This window comes from Triturus cristatus, chromosome 1_2 (genome assembly GCF_964204655.1).
Source record: "Triturus cristatus chromosome 1_2, aTriCri1.1, whole genome shotgun sequence".
Lineage (NCBI taxonomy): Eukaryota > Metazoa > Chordata > Amphibia > Caudata > Salamandridae > Triturus > Triturus cristatus.
This window is the reverse complement of record NC_140580.1, coordinates 1,067,085,292-1,067,092,194: the sequence shown is the minus strand read 5'-3', so window position 1 is coordinate 1,067,092,194 and position 6,903 is coordinate 1,067,085,292. Positions and strand designations below refer to the sequence as shown.

The 6,903-nt window shown below is 44.5% G+C and overlaps 1 pseudogene; it reads right to left on the bottom strand.

The window, feature by feature from the left end:
- Nucleotides 1-6,198: 6,198 nt before the first annotated feature.
- Nucleotides 6,199-6,362, bottom strand: LOC146868663 (5.8S ribosomal RNA; annotated as a pseudogene).
- Nucleotides 6,363-6,903: the final 541 nt, after the last annotated feature.

The following is a 6,903-nucleotide window of genomic DNA, read 5'->3' as shown; positions in this document are numbered from 1 at the left end:
TTCCACAATGCTTGCCGCTAACTTAGCGCGTCGAAAATGTTGCTTTTAAACTACTGATATATCCACAATGCTTGCCGCTAACTTAGCGCGTCGATAATGTAGCTCTAAACAATTGATATCTCCACAGCTACCTCATGCGCATGCCAGAATTTTGAAACTCTTGATTTATTACGCGCACTCAATTTTGAACAGTCTTACTTGAAAATGTATTTTCTCCTTTACTAGTTCAGTTCGTGTGTTCTCAGATTAGCGAGACAAAGTCTTTTCCTTCTCTTGCTTCGCAACGCTATTCAGGACAGCCTTCTCTCCTCAGAATCTCAGTGAAGTGCGCCACTCAAACGGCCTGACACCTGGATCTTAGTGATTGTTGGGGAACACTAGAGCGCTAACCTGCTGCTCCATTGTTCCTGTTCTAGCGGCCATCTTTAACTTAGTTCTAACTTTAGGTTGGCCCTGTGCATAGCGTCTTTTCCTTTGATAGTTAGATTTTAAGTCATTTACTCTTTGTTCTATGCTTGAGGCCTGACAGTACCCCCCCTCAAGGAGCTTCCTCCCTGCTTGGGCTTATTTGGAAATCGTCTATGAAATTCCTTAATTAATCTAGGGGCATGTACGTTTGCAGACAGTTCCCAAGATCTCGCCTCAGGCACATAATTCTTCCAATCCAACAAATAGTACAGTCGACCCTTTCGTATCTTAGAATCTAATACTTGCTGCACCTCAAACTCTTCTCCTTCCTCTGTTTGGATTGGTTTTGGGGTTTTTTTAATCCGTAAATCATTTGACACCTTTTTTAACAAGGAGACATGAAACACTGGATGAACTCATAAACCCTTAGGTCATTTCAACTGGTAATTTAATGTACTTAGCTTTTTCTCTACCAAGTAAGGGCCTACAAATCTGGGCTGTAATTTTCTGACTCCCTTAAGCCTAAGATTCTTTGTGTTTAGCCACACCTTATCCCCTACTTGTAAATCTGGTTCTCTTCTTCTTTTCCTGTCTGCATAAAATGTGAAACTCTCCTTTGCCTTGGCTAAGTTTTCTGTGGCTAGTCTATGCACTTGTGTCATGTGCCCAACTAAATCTGTCACCGCAGGTACATCTACTTCCTGAAACCTTAAGGATTGATGAGGATGTCTACCTGTATTTAAATAAAAAGGAGAGTAACCTGTAGACACATTCTTTGCATTGTTATGCGCAAATTCTGCAGCCCATTGGAAATCAGGCCAATCACCCTCCTGTTCTAACAGACACAATCTTAGGTACTGTTCTAATTCCTGATTTGTTCTTTCTGTTTGGCCATCCGTCTCTGGGTGATAACTAGTGGTGTACCTGGTGTCAATATTCAATTTCTCAGTAAAGGCCTTCCAGAAATGGGATAAGAATTGAGAACCCCTGTCTGATATCAAAACCTTGGGTATGCCATGGGCTCGAACTATGTTTTTACTAAAGGTATGTGCCAAAGTTACTGCCGTGGGAACCCCTTTTAAAGGTATAAAATGGGCCATTTTAGTAAATGCATCTACGCATACCAATATTGTATCAAAACCTCTACTAGATGGCAAATCTACTATTAGATCTAAAGTTATGGTATGCCATGGGTAAGGTGGAGTTGGCATGGGTTGCAGTAACCCCTTGGGAGCTTGCCGCTCCGGCTTTCCCCTAGCCCAGATCTCACAGGTGGTCACATATTGTCGTACATCTTTTACCACGCTTGGCCACCAAAAACGTCGTCTCACTAGGTCTTCAGTCTTTGCAATCCCTTTATGTCCTGCCAATATTTCATCGTGACACTCCTTCAAGGCCTTTTGCTGCATTTCAAGCGTTGGCAGGTAAAGAGCTCCTTGATGGTACGGTAAACCTTCTCGAATTTCTCGCTCAGGATCTTCCTTCACCCATTCTTTCATTTCTTCCCAAGACATCGAGGTGTGATTTCCTTCCTCCTGCGACTCTCGCAGAACTGCTCCAATAAACTTTTCTGCTGGTATGATTGTCTGTGTCTTAACCTCTTCTAAAACTCCTTCTGTTCCCTTCCTAGACAAGGCGTCAGCCTTACCATTTTGCGAACCTGGACGATAGGTAATAATAAAATCGTAGTCGGCAAAATACAACGACCAACGTAGTTGTCTAGGAGTTAGGGTTCTTGCCGACTTCAAAAATTTCAAATTTCTATGGTCAGTTTAAACTGTTACCACATGCCTAGCCCCCATCAAATAGTGTCTCCACTCCTTGAATGCATCTTTAATGGCTAATAACTCTTTCTCCGTGATGGTGTAGTTGTCTTCCGCTGCTGTTAGTATCCTAGAACGATAAGCTACTGGGTGCAGTTGTCCGGTAGACTTGTGTCTTTTGGATAATACTCCTCCCAAAGCCAAATTGGAGGCGTCTGTTTCTACAAAAAATGGCTCTGATGGATCGGGATGAAGTAATATGGGCGCAGTGGTGAAATCCTTCTTTAATTGATGAAATGATTCTTCTGCTTCCTTCGTCCACTCAAACTTGACAGCTTTCTTGAGCAATCTAGTCATTGGAACCAACTTCTGAGAGAAATTTTGAATAAACCTCCTGTAGAAATTAGCAAATCCTATGAAACTTTGAACTTCTTTCACTGATTTAGGAGATTCCCATTCCAAAACTGCCTTGATTTTATTTTCATCCATAGTTACTCCACTTGGCGCTAGCACAAAACCCAAAAACTCCACAGAGGAAACGCTGAATGCACATTTCTCTAATTTTACGAATAAACTGTTCTCTCTCAGTTTCTGCAGGATTTGTTTAACATGTTCTTCATGCTCTTCTACGGTGTTTGAGTAGATTAGTATATCATCTATGTACACTATTGCATTTCGATCAATGAATTCTTTCAACACATTATTGATGAAGTGTTGAAAAGCAGCTGGGGCGTTGCATAGGCCATAAGGCATTACTTGATACTCAAAAAGCCCATGCTTGGTCCTGAATGCTGTCTTCCATTTGTCTCCCTCTCGAATTCGGACTAGATGGTACGCCCCTCTCAAATCCAACTTGGTATACATTTTTGCTTCTTTCACCTGATCCAATAATACTGAGATCAAGGGCAAGGGATACCGATTTTTTACTGTTATCCGATTTATTGCCCTGTAGTCGATACAGAACCTCAATTCTCCGCTCTTCTTTGAAATAAAAAAAAGTGGAGAAGAGACAGGGGATTGTGACGGTCTTATAAATCCATTCTCTAAATACTTTTGTATATACTCCCTCAGGTGTTCGTCTTCTAGCTATGTCAAGGCATATATCCTGCTACATGGAAGATTAGAACCAGGTTCCAAATCAATTTTACAGTCAAAGTCTCTATGTGGTGGGAGCCTCTCAGCATCCACTTCACTGAAAACATCCTGAAACTCAGCATACTCTTCAGGCAGCTCCGTTGTATTTATCACACAGATTGTAGGTTCTCTTTCACTTAGGTGAAATGCCTGCGTCTTCTCTTGAGCTCTGTGACATTCCTGATAACAATTTTCCCTACAATAGTCCGAGTTCAGTGTTACTGAGAGAGCTCCCCAATCAATGGTAGGATTATGTTCCGTGAGCCAAGGTAGTCCCAATATCAATTGAACTGTGGAGCATCTATCAAATTGAACTGCAGGATTTCTCGATGACCCTCTTCCGATTCCAATTCCACAGGTTCAGTATGACTTACTATGGGTCCTGACGAAAGATTTGTTCCATCTACAGCTCGGACTGCCTCGCTTCTTTCTTTCTCGATTGCCTTCAAACCGATCCTCTCCGCAAACTTTAAATCACAAAAATTGCCCGTAGCTCCTGAATCTATCATGACAGTTATTTGCTTCAATATTCTTTCTCTAAACCGTAGAGTCATCATCATAACCAAATGCGGAGCTGTGGACTGCAAAGTGTTTGCTAAGGTATGTGAATCTGGAGCTGTTTTAGGATCTGCAACCACCAGTCCAACTCCACTTACTGGTGGTGCAAAGCGTCTTCCGACGTTTTCTGCTTAGGTTTCTTGGGACAATTCCGAACAAAATGCCCCGCTCCTCCACAATAAAGGCATTGCTTGTTCACCCTTCGTTTTTCTTTCTCTTCTTTAGAAAGCGGTCCTCGGATTGTTCCAATTTGCATGGGTTCTCCCCCACGGGACAAGTCATTATCCTTACTGCCTTCTGTTCTTACTCGATCAAATCTGGCCACACTTGGGCGATAATCTCGCTTTCTCTCTCCTCTTCTTTCACTTAGACGAAAATCGATTTCTAACACTAGATCAATTAATGCAGAAATCTCTGTGGCTCTATTGGGTACTTGTGCTAATGCATCCTTTAGTTCGTCTTTTAACCCTCGATAAAATACAGCTGCTCTTTTGTTCTCCGGCCATTCAGTTTCTACAACCAACTTATTAAACTGGGCCAAATAAGCTACCAGATCTCGATTGCCCTGTTTAATTTCCAATAACTCGTTGTCTATTGCCTGCGACACTCTTCTCCTGTCAAAGATTCGAAGAAATTCTTTTTTAAATTCATCCAAATCATATAATATTGGAGCATTGCTGGTCACTAAGGGCATAGACCAAGACGCGGCATCCCCACTTAAGTAAGACAGAATAAATGCCACTTGAGACTGCGCATCGGGGAAAAGTGCCGGGCGACACATAAAGTGTAATGTGCATTGTGTCAGAAACACTTGTGCCTTTTGAGGATCTTCACTAAAACGCTCCAGGGGTGCAAGGGAATTACGGGTGACAGAAAATGAATTACTTGTGTCGTAACCATAGGGTGGGGAACTGGTGCTTCATTAGGACTACCTTCTGGAAATGCTGAATATCTTAAACTTGGACCAGACACTAGACCACTCATCTTTAAAGTTAAATCTGTGGTTTCTTTTCTCAACTCTCTATTCTCCTCTCTAACAGAAATCAACTCCCTTTGGATTCCTTCTAGAATTTCTCCTAACTTCTTTAAGTCCAAACCTTCCGCCATTCTGCTCAGGGCGAAATTAAAACGTGGGCACTTCACTCTGTCAGATCTTGTGCTCTTATCTAACGCTCGGGAGCAGAATGTCGTAAGTTCCCAATGCCTCTCTCAGCTTTCCCAGCAACGCGCTCTTAAGCGAGTACACCAAAGAAACCCAAGGGGGGAAAGGGGATGGGACAGAGAAGAGACAGTCACTTGCGTCTTCTTCTTTCTTCAAGTTGACGCCCTTCATTCTTCTTATTATCTTCTGATTGGCTGGACAGATGTGTAATTATTGTAAGAAATGTATTCACATTCATTATATTTTTATCTCTAAACCTCTTTTGTTCTATATATATCTTGCCTATTCTTTTTCCGTGTACCTACCCTGCCTGAAGTGACCAATGCTTCTCTTCTTTTATTAGTCTTGTTTTGTGTGATGTCTTCTTTGGTTCTGTTAGCTAGAATTATATGAATGTATTAGCCTTCTCTTCCAATCTATAATTCTCTTCTCTTTTTATCTTTTCTTTTAGACTTCTTACCCAAAATTACTCTGGAGTATGCCTCAAACTGGATTCTGAAGATGGTAAGTATATCTCTTTTAATTGGTAACTACTTTCTTCTTTTTTAAACGGAGTAACTACTCTTGTTTTCCTGAAAATCTTATTTGTGTTCTTTTCCTGGTATAAGCAGTCAGTTTAATAGACTAGTGCTGACTCTGTACTCTCCACTGATATCAGCGCTACGTTATATGGAGGTTGCTCCTCACTAACTAAAGATTTTCTGTAGTAAGCATACACGAGCTCGTCTTCTAATAATTCTGAACTATCGCTATGCTTGGCGCTAACTTAGCGCGTCGAAATGTAGCCTTTTTACTACTGATACTTCCACAATGCTTGCCGCTAACTTAGCGCGTCAAAAATGTAGCTTTTAAACTACTGATATTTCCACTATGCTTGCCGCTAACTTAGCGTGTCGATAATGTAGCTCTAAACAATTGATATCTCCACAGCTACCTCATGCGTATGCCAGAATTTTGAAACTCTTGATTTATTACGCGCACTCAATTTTGAACAGTCTTACTTGAAAATGTCGGCGGCGTACCTCCACGGCAGGACCAGGCCAGGGACCGTGCCACGGGCGATCGGGGTCAGACCATTGTCTGACCTTGTGGTGGGAGGAAGGGGAAGCAGAGCTCACCCTGCATCGGCCCCAGCCGCGTCCCAGGGAAGCCCCAGGGTGATTGATGATCGAGCAACCCTCAGACAGGCGTAGCCCCGGGAGAAGCCCGGGGACGCAAGGTGCGTTCGAAGTGTCGATGATGAATGTGTCCTGCAATTCACAGTAATTCTCGCAGCTAGCTGCATTCTCCATCGACACTCGAGACGAGTGGATCCAGAGGATCCACTGCCAAGAGTCACACGCAACTTTTCGAAAACGTTCGCCCACCTGCAGGTGCAGGAGAGGCGGGAGGAAGGCGATGCCATCCATCCGCTGCCAGCGCGGCGAGACGGCCCAGGCGCCCCGTTCAAGGCTTCCCCTCTGGGAGTCAGACAGCACCGTCGTGGGAAAAAAACATTGCCAGGTGCTCGGCCCGGGAGCCCGCCCTCACCCACCCACCCGGGGGGAAGGGAGGGGGCTCCCGGAGCGACGGGAGCAGGAAGCCCCGCAGCCGCCGGTCCCTCCCGGGGTAAACCGGGAGGGACCACGCGAGTCTTCAAACCCCTCAGCCCGGCCACACGGGACCGGGTCGGACCGGGTATCTGGCAACGAGGGAGGGTTACTCCACCTGCACATCAGCCGTCCATTGCCGGGCGGCCCGAGCCATGCCAGCAGGCTGGCAATCAGCCCACCACCACCCTTGCCTGGGTCGGAGGCGCCAGAAGGGTAGAGCCAGGCAGCTCCCCATCCCGCACGCCTCCCACTGAGAGGAGCCGGTGTCCCCTCACAGGCCCTCGGC